We start from the raw sequence: 20,374 nt of genomic DNA, 5'->3' as shown, positions 1-20,374 counted from the left end.
ATTAACAGTATTGTTAAATTCTGAACAATACTGAAAATTTTAACAGTATTGTTAAAATTTTATTTGACTTGCGAGTCAAATAAAATCATGATAAATGTGTCATAGTGTCCTGCATACGTGTGGGGAAAGAATCTGTGTTTCTAACTGAATTCAAAAAAGAAATAACTCATTATGAAAGCAAACCATTTCTGATGAGGGGAACATGAATGTAAGTGCAAATCTACAAATCTTTATTGTTAAGGTACTCTCCCCCCCACTTCCTGTCCTTTAATCATGCCCATAACTATGGGCGCTCAGATGCAGTTGGGGTATAATTTGAAAAGAATGTTTGACTATGACCATAAACATTCCATTTAGTCATCACCATGAATCGCAGATGCTGGCAACAACGTAGACATTTTTTTGTGAGAGTGAGAATAATCCAGATCCCTGCTATTCAAGTGTCGTCTGTAGATCAGGAGTATCAGCATCACCTAGAAGCTTGTTGGAAATGCAGAGTATCAGGCTCCACCCCAACCTCACTGAATCAAAATCTGTATTTTAACAAAATCTTCAAATGGTTTGTATGAACACGAATGGTAAAGAGACATTCAGCTTTAGGAATGGTTTTCGACCTTGGCTGTAAGTTAGAATTCCCTATGGAACTTCTAGGAATCCCAGTGCCCAGTCTGCATAGCCGACCAATCAAATCAGAATATCTGGAGGTGAGTTATAGGGGACACGCCGGTGCCCGGCATGGCGGCTGCTTGGCCCTCTGGGCCGGTTGCTTCTGAGACTGCTGCCGCTGGGCTCCTGGGTGTTCTGTGGTTTGCATCAGTAACCATGGGACCTTGGGGAGCTGCCACAGTAGCGGCGAGGAGACACTTACACGCGAGAACCTCAAAGTGGGACAATATATTTGTAAGGATCCAAAAATAAATGATGCTACACAAGAACCAGTGAACTGTACAAACTACACAGCTCATGTTCCATGTTTTCCAGCACCTAACATGACTTGTAAGGATTTTGGTGGCCATGAAACACATTTTACTGGAAACAAAATTGGTTTTCTCAAGCCCATATCTTGCCAAAACGTAAATGGCTATTCATACAAGGTGGCGGTTGCATTGTCTCTTTTTTGTTGGATGGTCGGGAGCAGATAGATTTTACCTTGGATACCCTGCCTTGGGTTTGTTGAAGTTTTGCACTGTGGGATTTTGTGGAATTGGGAGCCTAATTGATTTCATTCTTATTTCAATTCAGATCGTCGGACCTTCAGATAGAAGTAGTTACATTATAGATTATTATGGAACCAGACTTATGAGTATTATCAATGAGAAATTTAGAAAAACGCAGTTATATCCATGAATATTGTTTAAAAGAAACAGATTTGGGCCTCCTTGATTTTAATAGAGAGCTCTCAGTATGTAGATTTCCAGACTTCCCTTTTTCCTTCTTCACATACCACTTTATGGATTCTATTTAATTTTTTTGTTGTTGCTGATGTTTTTGTTTTGCTGTTTTAGTTAAAAACATATGAGATGTATTTAATAGAACTTTCTTTGAGATTTATATGATAATAGAGTCTTTGTTCAGCTACTGTCTCTATGAGATAGGTAGCTTATTACTCTGATATTAATGTCTTTTCCAAAGGCAAGTTGCCACTTGTCTTTTTCACTTCTGAAAAATAAAAAGTATGACTTATTCAAAAAAAAAATCTGGAGGTGGGATCTACACATCAGTATTTTTTAAAGCTCCCTAGATTATTCCAAAATGCAGGGAAGTCTGAGAACTACTGGGCTAGGTGGTGGACCGAACGTATGCTCTGAGGGTAAGAAGAGAACACTCTCATTATCAAGTGGAAACAAGGTCCCCAGAACTGGAGGCTTTATTAGAAGTGTTAAAAAGGTCAGCACGTTATGTATTAAAAGAGTGGCTTTCAAGAACAATTTCATTATTTGAGGGATGAAATGGCAACATACCCCAAGACAGGCAACAGAGTCGCCTATTCAGTTTAGCCTTTTAGTCTTATTTTTAGTCTTTGCCCCACAATTTTAACTGATTCTGTACTGTTACCAAGACACCATCTGATCTTAGCAAAGCTTTATAAAAAGGCTTTCATAGGATAATGGTTTGTGAATCATCTTTTCTTGTTGAGGATGAGGGTAAATTAGTGGTATGTGAGTTTTGGTAGAGTTAGCAAAGTTTTCCACTGTTTCATTAGATTAACTGATCATGGAGGTGTCCTATCTGTGACTTAGAACTGGAATCTGAGGAAAAGGGTGCCAGTCAAAAATCCTCTTCTGTCTTTGGATCAGTGAGGAACCCATCAGATTAATTCTCTGGACACAAGTGTAAGGGCTACTATATGTAAGAGGAAAAGGCATTATACAGTAGCTAATGTGATACCACACTGTCAAGGTCCCAGAAGCCATCAGTTCAGTTTACTGATTTGGTGCCTCCTCTCCATTACTAATATCAGTCATTATGCCTTTAAATAATAATGGTTCAATTATGCCTCTAAAGAAATGGAGCCCTCACAATGAGATAAAATGTTCAGATCACTAAACAGTTAACTAAAACGAACAAAATTAAAGATTAAGTTCAAGTAAAACTCTGTTGGGTGCTGACACTTACTAATTCTCCCTAACTAGGGAGAATTCTGTCTAGAATCAGACCGATTTTGAGTTGGGTCCTCTTCTTCCTACCTGTTGCTAATTATGCATCATCTTTGGGCCTTCCTACATCTCGCCCCACCCCATCCCCCATCTCAGCCTAGTGTTTTAGGTTCCTGGTGCTAGAGTTTATCTCCTAATTGAAGAGTTCTAAGTTTTAGCTTGCCATTGCTCCACACAACCCATCTACTCTATTTCTATTGTTTTAGCTATTTCTATGCTTGATTGCTAATTTCACAGACCTGTGGAACACTGGAAGTGCAATTATCCTCCAGCGTAATTGCCTTCTGTAAAAACTGCCTCCCACAAAACTCCTGCAAAAACTGTGTCCTGTTTGTTACTACCTATGAATGTATGGATGCCTTTTCAGCTACATAGAGAGCTGTTTTCTAGACCTCCCTGGCATTAGAAAAGATCAAGTTATCTGTACAGCTGGAACACCCCTTTTAATTAGGAGCTTTTTATGATGGTTATTTCAGGTGTCCCATTAATCTGACATTACTCCTGGATGTAGCAGTTGATGTTAAAATTGGTCTGTTTGGTATCACCTGGGAGTTTTGTCTGTTTAAATATTTCATGTTCACTTATAAAAAGTTACACACATTATGGGCTTCCCTGGTGGCGCAGTGGTTGAGAGTCCGCCTGCCGATGCAAGGGACACGGGTTCGTGCCCTGGTCCGGGAAGATCCCACATGCCGCGGAGCGGCTGGGCCCCTGAGCCATGGCCGCTGAGCCTGCATGTCGGAGCCTGTGCTCCGCAATGGGAGAGGCCACAATAGTGAGAGGCCCGCGTACCGCAAAAAAAATAAATAAATAAAATAAAAAAGATTACACACATTAAATAGCTCCTACATTCTTTAATATCACTTGAATACAGATACTACAATACACAAACACTCTCTTCAGCATTCAGTTATGCAATAATTTTTTAACTGACTTAACAATTTATTTTAATATTTGTTTTTAAGGTGCTATTGATTTATCCCAACTATAAAGTCATAATTATGAATGATATGTGAATGACTTTATTTTTTTAAACATCTTTATTGGAGTATAATTGCTTTACAATGATGTTAGTTTCTGCTGTATAACAAAGTGATTCAGCTATATGTATACATTTATCTCCATATCCCCTCCCTCTTGCATCTCCCTCCCACCCTCCCTATCCCACCCCTCTAGGGGGACACAAAGCACTGAGCTAATCTCTCTGTGCTATGCAGCTGCTTCCCACTAGCTATCTATTTTATATTTGGTAGTGTATATATGTCAATGCTACTCCCTCACTTCGTCCCAGCTTACCCTTCCCCCTCCCTGTGTCCTCAAGTCCATTCTCTATGTCTGCCTCTTTATTCCTGTTCTGACCCTAGGTTCTTCAGAACCATTATTTTTTTTTTAGATTGCATATATATGTGTTAGCATACGGTATTTGTTTTCTCTTTCTGACTTACTTCACTCTGAATGACAGTGTCTAGGTCCATCCACCTCGCTGCAAATAACTCAATTTCGTTGCCTTTTATGGCTGAGTAATATTCCATTGTATATATGTGCTACATCTTCTTGATCCATTCATCTGTCAGTGGACACTTAGGTTGCTTCCATGTCCTGGCTATTGTAAATAGTGCTGCAGTGAACATTGTGGTACAAGATTCTTTTTGACATATGGTTTTCTCAGTGTATATGCCCAGTAGTAGGATTGCTGGGTCATATGGTAGTTCTATTTTTAGTTTTTTAAGGAACCTCCATACTGTTCTCCATAGTGGCTGTATCAATTTACATTCCCATCAACAGTACAAGAAGTACCCTTTTCTCCACACCCTCTCCAGCATTTCTTGTTTGTAGATTTTCTGATGATGGCCATTCTGACTGGTGCCAGGTGATACCTCACTGTAGTTCTGATTTGCATTTCTCTAATGATTAGTGATGTTGAGCATTCTTTCATGTGTTTGTTGGCAATCTGTATATCTTCTTTGGAGAAATGTCTGTTTAGGTCTTCTGCCCATTTTTGGATTGGGTTGTTCTTTTGATATTGAGCTGCATGAGCTGCTTGTATATTTTGGAGATTAATCCTTTGTCAGTTGCTTCATTTGCAGATACTTTCTCCCATTCTGAGGGTTGTCTTTTCGTCTTGTTTATAGTTTCCTTTCCTGTGCAAAAGCTTTTATGTTTCCTTAGGTCCCATTTGTTTATTTTTGTTTCTATTTCCATTTCTCTAGGAGGTGGGTCAAAAAGGATCTTGCTGTGATTTATGTCATAGAGTGTTCTGCCTATGTTTTCCTCTAAGAGTTTGATAGTGTCTGGCCTTACATTTAGGTCTTTAATCCATTTTGAGTTTATTTTTGTGTATGGTGTTAGGGAGTGCTCTAATTTCATTCTTTTACATGTAGCTGTCCAGTTTTCCCAGCACCACTTATTGAAGAGGCTGTCTTTTCTCCATTGTATATTCTTGCCTCCTTTATCAAAGATAAGGTGACCATGTGTGTGTGGGTTTATCTCTGGGCTTTTTACACTGTTCCACTGATGATTTTGGATCATCTTTACTATCATTACTCTGAATTCTTTTTCAAGTAGACTGCTTATTTCCTCTTCGTTTGTTCGGTGTGGTGGGGTTTTACCTTGCTCCTTCATCTGCTGTGTGTTTCTCTGTCTTCTCATTTTGCTTAACTTACTGTGTTTGGGGTCTCCTTTTCGCAGGCTACAGGTTTGTATTTCCCATTGTTTTTGTTGTCTGCCCCCAGTGACTAAGGTTTGTTCAGTGGGTTGTGTAGGCTTCCTGGTGGAGGGGACTAGTGCCTGTGTTCTGGTGGATGAGGCTGGATCTTGTCTTTCTAGTGGGCAGGACCATGTCTGGTGGTGTTTTTTGGGGTGTCTGTGAACTTATTATGATTTTAAGCAGCCTCTCTGCTAATGGGTGGGATTTTGTTCCTGTCTTGCTAGTTGTTTGGCGTAGGGTGTCCAGCACTGTAGCTTGCTCGTGGTTGAGTGGAGATGGGTCTTAGCGTTGAGATGGAGATCTCTGGGAGAGCTTTTGCCGTTTGATAGTATGTGGGGCTGGAAGGTCTCTGGTGGACCAATGCCCTGAACTCGGCTCTCCCACCTCAGAAGCTCAGGCCTGACACCTGGCCTAAGCACCAAGACCCTGTCAGCCACTCGGCGCAGAAGAAAAGGGAGAAAAAAAAAAGAAGAAAGAAAAAATAAATAAAATAAAAAAAGAAAAAATAAATAAATAAAATAAAGCTATTAAAGTATAATTTTTTTAAAATTATTTATTTAAATTAATTTATTTAAATTATTTTTTAATTATTTATTTAAATTAATTTATTTAAATTAATTTATTTAAATTATTATAAATAATAATAATAAAGAAAGAAAGAACAACCAAACCAAAAAACAAATCCACCATTGATAATAGGCGCTAAAAACTACACACACACACACACACACACACACACACACACAGAACCCTAGGACAAAGGGTAAAAGCAAATCTATACAGAAAATTCACACAAAGAAGCATACACATACATACTCACAAAAAGAGAAAAAGGAAAAAATATATATATTAAAAAAAAGGAAGAGAGCAACCAAATCAATAAACAAGTCTACCAATGGCAATAAGCTCTAAATACTAAACTAAGATAAACATAAAACCAGAAACAAATTAGATGCAGAAAGCAAACCCCAAGTCTACAGTTGCTCCCAAAGTCCACCTCCTCAATTTTGGGATGATTCGTTGTCTATTCAGGTATTCCAGTGATGGAGGGTACATCAAGTTGATTGTGGAGATTTAATCCGCTGCTCCTGAGGCTGCTGGGAGAGATTTCCCTTTCTCTTCTTTGTTTGCACAGCTCCTGGGGTTCAGCTTTGGATTTGGCCCTGCCTCTGCGTGTCGGTCGCTGGAGGGCGTCTGTTCTTCGCTCAAACAGGATGGGGTTAAAGGAGCAGGTGTGTTGGGGGCTGTGGCTCACTCAGGCCGGGGGAGGGAGGGGTACAGAAAGTAGGGCGAGCCTGTGGCGGCAGAGGCCGGTGTGACATTGCACCAGCCTGAGGCGCCCCGTGCGTTCATCCGGGGTAGTTGTCCCTGGATCACGGGACCCTGGCAGTGGCGGGCTGCACAGGCTCCCTGGAACGGTGGTGTGGATAATGACCTGTGCTCGCACACAGGCTTCTTGGTGGCAGCAGCAGCAGCCTTAGCATCTCATGCCCGTCTCTGGTGTCTGCGCTGATAGCCGTGGCTCGTGCCGTCTCTGGAGCTCGTTTAGGCAGTGCTCTGAATCCCTTCTCCTCACACACCCAGAAACAATGGTCTCTTGCCTCTTAGGCAGGTCCAGACTTTTTCCCGGACTCCCTCCCGGCTAGCTGTGGCACACTAGCCCCCTTCAGGCTGTGTTCACGCAGCCAACCCTAGTCCTCTCCCTGGGATCTGACGTCTATAGCCCAAGCCTCAGCTCCCAGCGCCCACCTGCCCCGGTGAGCAGACAAGCCTCTCAGGCTGGTGAGTGCTGGTCGGCACCGGTCCTGTGTGCAGGAATCTCTCCGCTTTGCCCTCTGCACCCCTGTTGCTGTGCTCTCCTCCGTGGCTCCGAAGCTGCCCCACCACCACCCACCGTCTCTGCCAGTGAAGGGGCTTCTAGTGTATGGAAACTTTTCCTCCTTCACAGCTCCCTCCCAGAGGTGCAGGTCCCATCCCTATTCTTTGGTCTCTGTTTTTCCTTTTTTCTTTTGCTCTATCCAGGTACGTGGGGAGTTTCTTGCCTTTTGGGAAGTCTGAGGTCTTCTGCCAGCATTCAGTAGGTGTTCTATACGAGTTGTTCCACATGTAGATGTATTTTTGATGTATTTGTGGGAAGGAAGGTGATCTCTACGTCTTAATCCTCCACCATCTTGAAAGTCCCCTGTTATGCAATAATTGATTTACTTCATAAATATGAACAAAAGGGCCTACCGTGTGTGAGATAGTATCCTAGATTCTGTGAGAAATTAAAAGATTCATCAGAAGTGTTTCCTGCTCTCTTTGGAGTCCATGGGTAAGAAAAGCACACAAATAATCATTTCCCAAATCAAATACAGTTGGTGACTAAAACAAATAAACAGGCAGCAAGTGCTGTGGAAGTTCCAAGAAAAGGAGGGGCAAGAGCACATGGGGACAAAATTTCATCTAAGGCTTCGTGAAAGAGATGGCATTGGAAGTGGATCTTGAAGATGGGTAGTTTTCAACAGGGAGTTCTCAGGGTGAATGCAACTGAAGTTAACACAGGTGCCCTCTATAAATACATGAACATTCATGCATGAACACTTATCACCTGGAAGGGGCTATCACTTCCTTCATCCAAAACCCCTGTGTGATCTTGTAGCTAAGTGCTATATGCTTGGTAATAATGTAAGGTAACAAATGTTTTTGTTTCCTCTGAGGTAGAAAGTGAAAGTGAAAGGAATCATCAAAGGTTCACATGCCTGTCTCACAGAAAACCAACCAGAGCAATTGAATTAAAGCCTAGTTGTTGATTTGAAATCTATTTAAGCATGCTCCCAGATTTTTTAGCATCTTTTTCTAATTCCTTGCTAAAAACTTCTGGTAACTTCTCGCTCTGTGCATCCATTCTTTTCCTGAGCTCTTGGATTATCTTTATGATCATTACTCTGAACTCTTTCTTAGGTAGATTGGCCATCTCCACTTCATTTAGTTGTTTTTCTGGGGTTTTATCTTGTTCCTTTGTAACATTCCTTTGCCGTCTCATTTTGTTTAAATTTCTCTTTGTATTTTTATGTATGTAATAGCTTAGACGTTTCTCGACCTTGGAGAAGTGGCGCTATGTAGGGGATGTCCTATGTGTCCCAGCAGTACACACCCCTCTCACCACCCAAGGCCCAGGGACCAGCTGGTCCCAGGGTAGGTTCTGACCTGTGTCAGTTCTGCAGGCTGCAGGGTCATAGTTTCATTCGTTCTGGTATTTGCCCCCTGGTGGGTGAGGCTGGTTTGGAGGTCTGTGAAGGCTTCCTGGTGGGAGGCGCTGATGCCTGCTCATTGGTGGGTGGAGCTGGGTCTTGGCCCTCTGATGGGCAGGGCCAAGCCAAGGGGCGTATCTAAAGATGGCTGTGGACTCCAGAAGTCTTTAGGCTGCCTGTCTGCTGAGGGGTGGGGCTGTGTTCCTGTTCTGTTGGCTGTTTGGCCTGAGGCGTCCCAGTTACAGGCTGTTGAGTGGGGCAGGTCTCGGTGCCAGAGACCCAAAATACCTGTCTCTGCCTCCAGCCAGAATTGATGCAGGTCCCTGCTTCCGCCACCAGCTTTTATGACCCCAGAGAGAGCCACAGTCGCCCCCGCCCCCTCGCCTCTCCAGGAGACCCTCCAAGACCAGCAGGTAGGTCTGGCCCAGGCTCCTGTGGAGTCACTGCTTTTGCTCTGGGACCCGGTGCACCGGGACCTTCTGTGTGCCCTCCTCTCTGTTTCCCCCATTCCTGTGCAGCTCCTGCAGTCAAGCCCCGCTGGCCTTCAAAGCCAAGTGCTCTGGGGACTCCTCCTGCCAGTGCTGAAGCCCTGGGCTGGGGAGCCTGCTGTGGGGCTTGGAGGTCCCTCTCACTCCTGTGGGAGAACTTCTGCCATATAATTGTTCTCCAGTTTGTGGGTTGCCCACCTGGGCGGTATGGGATTTGACTGTATCATGAGCTCCTACCATCTCGTGATTTTTTCTTTATGCCGTTGGATGTAGAATGTTTTTCAGTAGATTCCCGTCTTTTTTACCCGTGGTTGTTCAGTCGTTAGCTGTGATTTGGGTGTGCTTGTGGGAGGAGATGAGCTCAGGTCCTCCTAATCTGTAATCTCGTCTCCAGTTTATTTGCAGAGAAGTCAGTTCTTTATAAATCCATGAACAGCAGGGTCTCCCTGGGATGGATATGCCATGGGGACTTCCACTCCCGAAATCCTTAGCATCTTTTCATTGTTTGAATTTCAAAGAATTTACTTTTCCCACATGAAGAAATCAGGGACAAATCAAAAGGAGTTTTGGTCATCCTTGATAAATATTCTAATTAAATCCTTCATTGACTGATGACTGCCAAGAGTCAGCAGCAGGTGGTAACAGTTCCTTTGTAATCATTGTAATTGTTTGAAATAATTCAGTGTTCCAGGGCTGTTTTTGAGGAGGCCTAAGAGAGACAGTGCAGATGGGCCTGATTTAAACAGTCTCCTTGTTAAAAGTGTATATTATATTTGCTGGTTACGTTATTGGCAAATTTAAATATATTATCAGTACATCAAACTAATCATTTATTGAAAAATAATAATAGCCACAGCTGCTCTCCCTTTAATTTTTAAGAGAGAAAATATCATGTTCACTTAGTTATGCATATCCAACATATTTTCTTTCTTTTGCACTCAGCATGTCTGATGTCACAGTGTTTCTTTTACATTATGAATAGACATCTCCGTGAGCTTTTTTTCTTTTAAATTTATGGAACATATGCAGTATCCACTTCACCCAAAGCTATAGAATAACAACGCTATTATTGTAGCCATCTGTCTCTTCACATCAGTGTCTTCTGTGGTTTTATAGTCCAGTCTTAGGGCTCTGTAAGAAACAATATTGGTTAACATTAATAACTGCCTTCATCTGACAATTTACATCTCTGTTTGGAGACAGCTCCTGAAAGCATCTTTCCCAGTTAAGGGTGCAGGGCTTGGGAGGGAGGGAGGGAGGGACGACTGTCTTGAGGGAGATGGAGGCAGAGCCGCCTATTTTGCTCCACTTGACTGACGCCCAAAGGAAAGGGTGAGTCAGTCTCCCACTTCCTATTATCACTCTGCATTTGCAGTTTCCCACCTTGACAGGCAGTAACAGTTCCAGCCAATGCTAATTTGGGTAACATCTAAAAGGCTTGCCTGACAAGGCAGATTCAAATTATGAAGCAAACCCCTCACATACTGAGACCTTGTTAGCTAGATTAGTGGCGGATTGGCTCCTTGTGACAGCTTGTTTGCTAGAGGTGAGCTATCTGCATTTTCAATGCAGGCAGGTTATATCATCATTTAAAGAAAAAAAATAAAGATGTCGTTTTTCTTGTTTGTCACAGAGTTCATGTAATATTCCCTCTCGATTTTCTCATTGTTGACTTCAGAAAGAAATAGCAGCAAGTGTGTACCTTTGAGTGCGACAGCTAATTTTGTTATGGATGAACAGAGTATTGTGACAAAACAGTGGCACAGCTGTCATAACAGCTGTCACACATTAATCATGACAGTGACAAATAGCATAATTACCTTATCTGGAATTCCTAGCATGTACACTCAGTATGCCCCACTGCCGAGAGAGCATATCACGCACGGTTTAATTAAAAAGACATCAATACAGGTTAGTTAGACAAGGGCTAGAAGACATTGATCCAAAATGAAAATAAAATTATTCGTAGGTTGGTGTTCAGGGACACCCAAAGACCAATTACTTAGCCGACGTGATAATTTGAATGTATTTCCCTAACTGGCCCTTCTCAATGTGTATATCACGTGGTAAATTGGCTGCTCTGCCCCAAACCATTAGCCCTTCCTCCATGAAATAGTTGATCCCCGTTTTTTTCCAGCCTCAGCATGGGTTCTCGGGAGCCATCTTGATGTGTTGTCAATTGATTGAAGGGGCTCTATTGATAAATATGTGATTACCAGTGAACAAGTTGCGGCTAACATTTTTGTTAACTTGCTTTCCAATCGAGTACTGAGCAGGAGAATGTTATTAAATCTAGTGATTTTTGTTTTATTTGGAAATTCTTCTTAAGTAAAGAATATAAGCAGGTGAGACAGAGTTTAAGCCTAGAAATGACAGTCTCTTACATGTGCTGTGTTTTAGTATGTATTCCTGTATTCATGTGCATATACGTGTCACATCAGTATGTATAAATATGCACACATGCCAAATATATGTATATCTTTGCCCCCCCCCCCCCAGCTATTTTAAGCTCAACAATTCATTGAATTTACTGATTGAATTCCTGGTAGCTAGTTCTTGAATTGCTCTGAAGCTGCCTCAATGAAATATTAATGAATCAATTTCCATAGACATGGACTCATTATCTTCCTGGATGCCATTGGAAAACACAGTCCTGCCTGCGGTGTCCTTCCACCTGTCTGTGACATGATTCGATTTTTTTCTCTCTCTCTTTTCAATTAAATAAAAATATTGCTATCAGGAAGTTTTTGATAACGGTAGAACAGACATTTCCATTTCTTTTGATAGGCACCTAAATGGAGGTAAGCCATTTAAAATAAATTTACGTATCACTTAAGTGATATATTGAAAAGTGGGTCCTGGAAATAAAAAAAGAGGTGGCCAGTTTAGTTCTATGGTCTCTGTAATGCCCTTTGGAAATGAAGAAACTGCTGTTCTCAGGACAGTCTACTTGGAAAATGTCTGTATTTTAGGAAGCGAGGGCGAACCATCTAATTGTTTACACAGTTATCAACTTTAGAAAATGTTACTAAACACAAACACTTGTCACGTTAATTTAGGACTGATGGAATATAGATGGAATTATTCAGACTGTGTCTATAAAATGCCAAAACAGCTGGTTAGAACTTGAAAAATTCAGGCAAGCAGTTATTAACTACATACAATGTAAATAGCTGGTTTTAGGTATTTGGTTGTTTGTTCACTGAAATTGACTGGTTTCTTATGCCTTATGCACGTCAATCCGGGGATGTAATAAAGCACATTAAACTGCAATTATATCAAACAGAAAGATTTTAGCTTCCTTCCTTCCCATTCATTCTGTTCCAGTGAAGATTATTAATGTTTGCTTTGGGTACCATCAACACCCACTTTATAGAACTCTAAAAAAATCCACTGGTAAATGGTTGCCAACATTGTTAGATAAAAACTAAGATTATGTTCTCAAATTCAATGGCTTTCACCATTTTGATTTAGAACCAGTAGTGTATCTGAATGTCATGTCATCTGAAGACAATATTACCATTTCAGCACATACATATTATATGACCTGAGAACGGTATTACTGTTTCAAAACATACGTTCTTTCAGAGAAAACGGGAAAGCACAAGCCTGACCAAGGACATCTTCTCAATACTAAGGCAAGAAAAAAGTATTTTATCTTTGTCGAGAGAAACCATGTCTCCCCAGGACCTGGTCCCATTTTGATCTAGGTCTTGCGGAGCTCACTTGGCTCGCGTTCTTCCTGGGGCTGATCTGATTCTGCACTCCAGGTCTGAGGAATGCCTCAAAGTAGCTCCTGGCTTGAAACAGTTTGATGAAAGCTATGAAAAAACACAAAGGCATCTACACACAGCATTTTTGCATATCATGTCAAGGTGCCCATTAAAGTGGGTAGCCCTTGTGTGGACCCTTGGTAATAAATCCCTAGTTAAGTATGAACAAGGTCAGAAATGACCTGGAACAGCTTTCAGAGGTTGGACACCATTCTAGATCTTTCGCCTCTAGATCTTTAGATCTTGGGCTCCTGTTGAAACTAGAGGCAAAAACAAGTCTCTTAAGAATGAACCTAAGGTTTATTTATTCCACTGAGAGATATTCAAGGAGATTTTAAAGAGAAAGAATCAATTTTACGTTGTCATAAAAGTGACAAGAAAATAAAAGCGATTTTAGCCTTCCTTGATCAAGCTTTTCAGATGGAATCTCACTCTCTCTCTTCACTGTCTATGGTCCTTTTTATTTTAGGGCATGTATTTTCTACTGTACATTGCTGTTTTTTATGTGGTGTCATCTCTCTTAGTACATTGTAAGCTCTTTGAAGGTTGATTCTGTATCTGATTCTCCTTTTTCTTCCTCACAGAACCTAGGATTGTGCCTACATGTCATAATTGCTGACTAAATATGCACATAATGAATAACAACATGTTGGCTTTAATAATTAAAACAAAGGCATGGGTTTGCTCTGAAACGTTCAGGTTGTTTCTTGAATTTAGCATATTGCTTGACTGAAAACTCTGAGAAGGCCAAAGTGATTATTTTTAAAACAAGTTTTCTTCCACATTCTCTTTGTAAGATGGTTTTATTTCCTCCCTCCCTCCTGCCTGCTAGTGTCAATCCAGGGATGTAATAAAGCACATTAAAAGAACTGGCCTTTTATGCAAAGGTTGGATTGATTTCCATTGGTTCAAGTGGAGTGGGATATTGATCCACTGGTTGAGATGCCAACCCATTTTTTTCTCTCTCAAACTTGCATATCTCTGATCTTCCCTGACCTTGAAGGGTAGCTTATATATATTACACATAACAATGTTTTACATGTTATATAATACAGAGTTCCCAATTATTCTTTGCCTTCTAAACTTGCTCCATGCACTACCTAATGAAATTCAGTGGGATGGCCTTATCCAACTTGAGTAAATTGATACAAGCAAAACTTTATGTCTCTCTGCATCCCATCACCTCTTGGATTTGTGGCCGGGTCTTTTACTCTCTATGTCTCAGAATATTTCAGTAGCACTTGCTTTGTCCAACAGTGACAATCAGCAGGTTTTCCATGTAAGAACTAGCAGGAGCAATTGTGTTTCTCTCTCTAAGAGGTTTCCTATTTATCTTCCCTGAGGTGGTGCCCATGTGGCTGTCCTGATATTGAGCAGCTGAACAGATTACACCCTGGAGCCACATCTGTGGACACATAGATCAACACCATTTTCATTGCCTTGGTGCCCAAGAAGTTTATCTTCTGTCAGTGAGATTTACTACTTTCTTCATGAACTGTTAAGGCTTTCTCTCATCCCCATGTTTCCTTTCCTCCTCCACTTTATTTGGTTTCAAACTACATTAACATCATCTGATCTGGATTGTTAACAGCTGGTTTGTTTTTGTTTCCTGCCATCATTAATAAGGCTTTCCAGTAGGGCTTCTGTAGAGGGATCTGGACTAGTAAAATATGTAAGTATCTTGCATAGAAAGAAAATAACTTTAATTGGTAAGTATACATCTGATAGGGTTGGTTTTACTTGCCATGTCTAAATGCATAGTAAAGACATTTTTCATAGGACTAAATATTTTTACTGATGTTGCTTCAGCTGTTAGGACATAATCCCTCAATTTGGTTTTTTAGTTTACAGTACACCTTCATGACGCTTTCTACCTTGATTCTCAATAGAGACCGAAGGTGAGAGGTAGAGATTTTATATTTTTCAGTTTTATGTTTGGAAAATCAAAGTTCAAATAGATGAGAAAATCACAAAGTCAGCTGTGAAACCAAGACTCAAATCTAGGAAATCATATTTGCATCTCAACTTCTCCCCACTTAACTTCAATGCCACCTCCAAATAATTCTCCTTATGACTGTCAATTTGACTTTCTCAGGCTTTCTCTCAACTGTCCTAAAATCTGATACTTTTCCATCTCCAAATGCTGTGACTTCCTGACTAGATTATAATAAAAGATTTAGGGTGTTATGCGAGTTATATATCCACTTACCTGAACTGTAAAGTAAAGCAAAAAAAAAAAAAAGAAAAAAAGAAGTGAGACAGCCCTTCAGAGTATTGATTACTTCAGTGGTTTCTTATCTGCCTGCATATTTGAATTACCTGAGAGAAACTTTAAAAATAACTAATGATGTCTGGATCCAACCTCCAGAGAGTCTGGTTTAATTGCTCCGGAGTCAGTGCCCAGACATGGGATATTTTTTAAAGCTCCCCATGTGATTCTAATATGCATCAAGTGTTGAAAACCACTGGGGAAATTCCTTCTTTTCACCCCCTTTTGGACCCATTCCCTTATTTTTTCCCCACCAAATTTTCAGAAACACCATGTTTCCTCAAAATCAGAATGCTGCATGTTGGACAACATTAATGGTGATACTCCAAAATTTAGAGTTTAAGTGAATGTGTGTCTGTGTATGTGTGTTTACTTTGACTAGGAGAAGAATAGTCATGGAGGAGGCTGTTGTGGAAATTGATTATGGGCTAGAGACATTTTGTGGCATAAATTTATAGCCACTAGAATGTCAACCCCCTCAGGGCAGTGTTTTTTTTTTTTTTTTTTTTTGCAGTACGCGGGCCTCTCACTGTTGTGGCCTCTCCCGTTGCGGAGCACAGGCTCCGGACGCGCAGGCTCAGCGGCCATGGTTCACGGGCCCAGCCGCTCTGTGTCATGTGGGATCTTCCCGGACCAGGGCACGAACCTGTGTCCCCTGCATTGGCAGGCGGACTCTCAACCACTACGCCACCAGGGAAGCCCTCAGGGCAGTGTTTTGGTCTATCTTGGTCACTGCTCTTTTCCTAGCATGTTGAACAGTGCTTGGCATATAGCAAACGCTCAATAACTATTACTAATGAATATTTCCCCAACATTTCCCTCACTCATCCTGAATAAGAACTTAATGGAACCCCTTGCAGTTTCCCTATGTTAGGGGAATCCCAGTTTTGGTGGCTCTTCCCATATTGTTTCTCCACTTAGAAGACTTACGTCCCCACCTCTTCCTCAAGTCAAATCCTATCATTTTTTAAGGCCTAACTTTAATGAACTTCCTTCCACAAGCCTTTCTGATTCTTCTTTGAGCTGTTATAGGCAATTATCTATGTTTCACGCATCACTACTACTTACCACTACCTATCTTATATATATTGCAGTTACTTATATGTGTCTTCACGGTTCTTCTAGTCATGACCAATTTTATATTTGCATCCCTCTCAGTACACATAGAAAGCTCTCAATAAATATTTGCTTGGATGAATCACCGTTGCTTCTGGTATGTTAGATTCCTATGTTACACAGTGACGAGAGGTTAAATAGTATTCTGTAATGTTTGATTTTGTTTTACGCTTTGTATTTTTAAAAACATTTCCACATATAATATCTTATTTGCTCCTCAACACAACTCTGAGGGATGATACAGATGGATATTATAAATTTAAATGAAAAGAAACTGAGGCATGACTACTTTAAATGATATTTCAAGGTCACACTCATCAAAGACATAGCGTGGATGGAGTGGCTAAGTTTCCAACTCCTAGTCCACAGAGCTTCACTACAGAACAATGTGTTTTCCCCCAAATTGTCTGTGCTAACTGGCATATTTTGCTTTTGTTAACTTCCGTAAGTCCACACCTCCAGCTCAGTTATAAAACCTAGGTTCACATCCCAAGTTAGAAGCGGAGAGTGTTTGTATTATTTGTGATAGAAATCTCTATGTTTTTAGGCAGAATACAATTCAAAAAGGCAGTTCTTTTTGTCCTTGTTGATGTCTTGTTCATCACATTGTTCTTGTTCCAGTGTGTCATGGCTTGTTTATTTTACTTTTCATGTAAACTTCACTTTGTTCATTAGATCAAAATCATACTAGAAAGGGGAATGCATGTTTGTAACATTCTAAGTAGGTGAATATCTAGGCTGTGAGAAGTACCATATTGAAAAGAACCAGTAGAAAAGCAATGAGAACCCAATAGTATGTGGCTTCCCAGTTGGTTTTCTGTGTGTATTTTTTTTTAACCATTTAAACTCTTGCCTTTACTTATTCAGCAGTTTCTAAACACCAAGCAACAGCATGAGCATAGGGTGCAGGGCTTCCCTTTATTCATATATTCTAGTTCAAAGGAATGATTAAGAATCCATATTAAATGACCGAGGTTTTATTTTTTCATAAGTATATAACACATGCATCAATGAAAACATCAATCTAATCATGTGAGCAAGACTCACCATTGATTTATCCAAGATGGAACTAAGCAGTAGTTTCTGACAGCACAAGGGGTGTAAATAGCTCTTCTTAATATGATTTAAATTTGATCATTACATGTTCTTAATGATAATTCATGAGCATTTTGTTCAGTTGTAAGTGCATTTATTTTCCAATGGTGGAAATAAAACGTTGTCAGATACTCTGGAATGAGATAAAATTGTATTTTGGTTTGTGTAAGATGTAGTTACACTGAGAGTTGTGCTTGACTATAAGGGATAAAGTAGCCTTATGATACTTTTTTTTTCCCATTTACATAAATACAGTTCAGGGAATATTACTAATGAAGTGGATATGGGGTCACCTAGCCAACTTAAGAAAAGGTTACTACTTTATTTTAAGTAGCCCATCAATCATTGTGAATTAATGTCATATTCTAGGTGAAAGCACTAATCATAATAAATTCATTTTGTATTCATGAGGGTGTCAAATGTACACCCATAGGAGTCCCATGTCATTTGTCAGTATGGAAAGAAAAATTTAAATATGACCTATTTGCAATCTCTTTGCTATGGCTTATACCCAGATGCATGTTATAGTGCTGATGGACATGTGATGCACTTGGGGTAAAGCTGGAAACTTCACTAAGGTGATTGGAAATAGAATGAAATCTGTGTCAGGAATAATGACCTCAGGCTGCTGGCTGACATTTCCATGTCCTCCAAGGAATGCCAAAGGGTCAAGAGGGTGCCTGAGGGCAGGCCTGTAAATGGGAATTCATGAGCCCACAACAGAGCTGCCTTGTTTAATTCACTGCTTCCAAATTCTATGCCCACCTCTCATTTGAGACCATAACTTGGTGTCATTATTACCGTCACTTTACCCATTACAACAGCAACATAAAAATCTTTTCTGAGTGGTTCTAGACACTGATAATTTAACAGGGCATTGGGCATGGCACAGGAAAGGCTTTTTCTCTTTCTACCTTTCCCCCCTGTTGGAAGTATTGCAGAGAAACCCTCCTTTTCCCTTCTCATTGAATCCATCTCCATGGGAAAAGGAGTAATATAAGTGGCAGATGGGTAGAAGAGTGAGTGTCTAACATACATTTAGGAATGTGTCTCCATTGGGTAGAATTAATGTGTTAAATGGTTTGCTGATATTATTTTTTTATCATTGTTATTATTATTGCTGATATTATTACCTCCATTTTAAAGAAGAAAATTAAGCATAGATTGACTAAGTAACTTATGGTTATATAGCCCAAAGTGGTGGAGTTGCCATTTGAACTGCTATTCTACCTCTCTGTAATTATACTACCTACTACGTGTGATTGTTTTGAAAGTTAAGTGAGGCTAGGGATCTAAATTTCTCAGGAGAGTATTTAATTAATATTAGCTAATATGAGTAATTGTATGGTTTGGAGTAATCCACCCCCACCCCACCCCACCGCCCAGCCTCCCAGCCCCCCAGCCCTACCTCACTGGGCCTGAGTTTTTTCTCTGGAAAGAAGGAAAGACATTGGATTTGTGGCTCCCTTTTTAGTTTGCTCTGATTGGCTCTGGTACCAAGATAGCAATTTGTCATATGCAGGGATCCACCTCTCTTCAAGAGGTTCTTACTGCCACCATTGCTCAGATATTTCTGAGTCCTCTGATGTTCAAGTCCTGTCTCTAGAACTAAATAGTTCTTTGCACTTTCTGTAACTCCTTAGAGGTGGCAAATGGAGGCTGCTGTGCTGCTTTGAGGCCTCTGAACCCCAGAAGAGTTCACTTCTCACAAAGTTTCTCCATTCTTGGTACCAGGAAAGAATCCTCTTGCACAGTGTTTTTACCTTCAGGCCCAAAATGGCTGATTTGGGCACCGTGGAACTCATTTCTCTTATCCCATCACACATTCTCTTCCTTTCTGCCAACAACTCTCTTTGATGAAATAGAGACAGACTTGTATCAGAAGACTAAGATTCAAAAACAATGGAGCTTAAGAACTTCACACTGCCAATCCTAGAAACCTTTTATGCTCACTCCCCTTCCAAAGATTTAATAGCAAAGAACTAACCTGAGGCAGTCTATGTGTAAGAGTTCATTTTTCTAGCAAAAATGTCCTATGAAGTATTAGTTCAAATGAGAGGAAGTACGGCTCAAAGGACTTGTCGAATGGCTAGATGTAAGATTATTAGTTCTTTTTAAATTGTAGCTTTGCCACGGAAATTTCTAAGTGGCTTTGGTTAAGATATGTATTCATGCTGTTTCCCAACAAGGTAGAAATTACTCCCACTCACATTTACGAGTATTAAAATCCCATTTCATACTCAGTTGACCTTCCCTGGACTCTTGTCTTGGTTTAGCCAATACCTAATAATTTAAATCTTAATCATATTATGATTTTTCAAGGTTATTATTGTCTAGTATCCTAGATTGCAAGTTCGTATAAAATATGGCATATGTCTTAATTAATTTATTTTTAATTTTTTTAAACATCTTTATTGGACTATACTTGCTTTAAAATGGTGTGTTAGATTCTGCTGTATAACAAAGTGAATCAGCTATACATAAAAATATATCCCCATATATCCTCTCTCTTGCGTGTCTCTCGCACCCTCCTTATCCCACCCTTCTAGGTGGACACAAAGCACCGAGCTGATCTCCCTGGGCTATCTGGCTACTTCTCACTAGCTATCTATTTTATATTTGGTAGTGTATATATGTCCATACCACTTTCTCACTTCGTCGCCGCTTATGCTTACCCCTCCCCGTATCCTCAAGTCCATTCTCTACATCTGCGACTTTATTCCTGTCCTGCCCCTAGGTTCCTCAGAACCACTGGTTTTTGTTTAGATTCCATATATATGTGTTAGCATATGGTATTTGTTTTTCTTGTTCTGACTTACTTCACTCTGTATGACAGCCTCTAGATCCATCCACCTCACTACAGATAACTCAGTTTTGTTTTTTCTTATGGCTGAGTAATATTGCATTGTATATATGTGCCACATCTTCTTTATCCATTCATCTGTTGCTGGACACTTAGGTTGCTTCCATGTCCTGCTTACTGTAAATAGAGCTGCAATGAACATTGTAGTACATAACTCTTTTTGGATTATGGTT

General features: G+C 40.4%; 1 pseudogene; it reads left to right on the top strand.

The window, feature by feature from the left end:
- Nucleotides 1-717: 717 nt before the first annotated feature.
- Nucleotides 718-1,445, top strand: LOC137227022 (TM2 domain-containing protein 1 pseudogene; annotated as a pseudogene).
- Nucleotides 1,446-20,374: the final 18,929 nt, after the last annotated feature.

The sequence above is a fragment of the Pseudorca crassidens genome, chromosome 7, assembly GCF_039906515.1.
Source record: "Pseudorca crassidens isolate mPseCra1 chromosome 7, mPseCra1.hap1, whole genome shotgun sequence".
NCBI classification, from domain to species: Eukaryota; Metazoa; Chordata; class Mammalia; order Artiodactyla; family Delphinidae; genus Pseudorca; species Pseudorca crassidens.
This window is presented reverse-complemented; position numbering and strand designations above follow the sequence as displayed.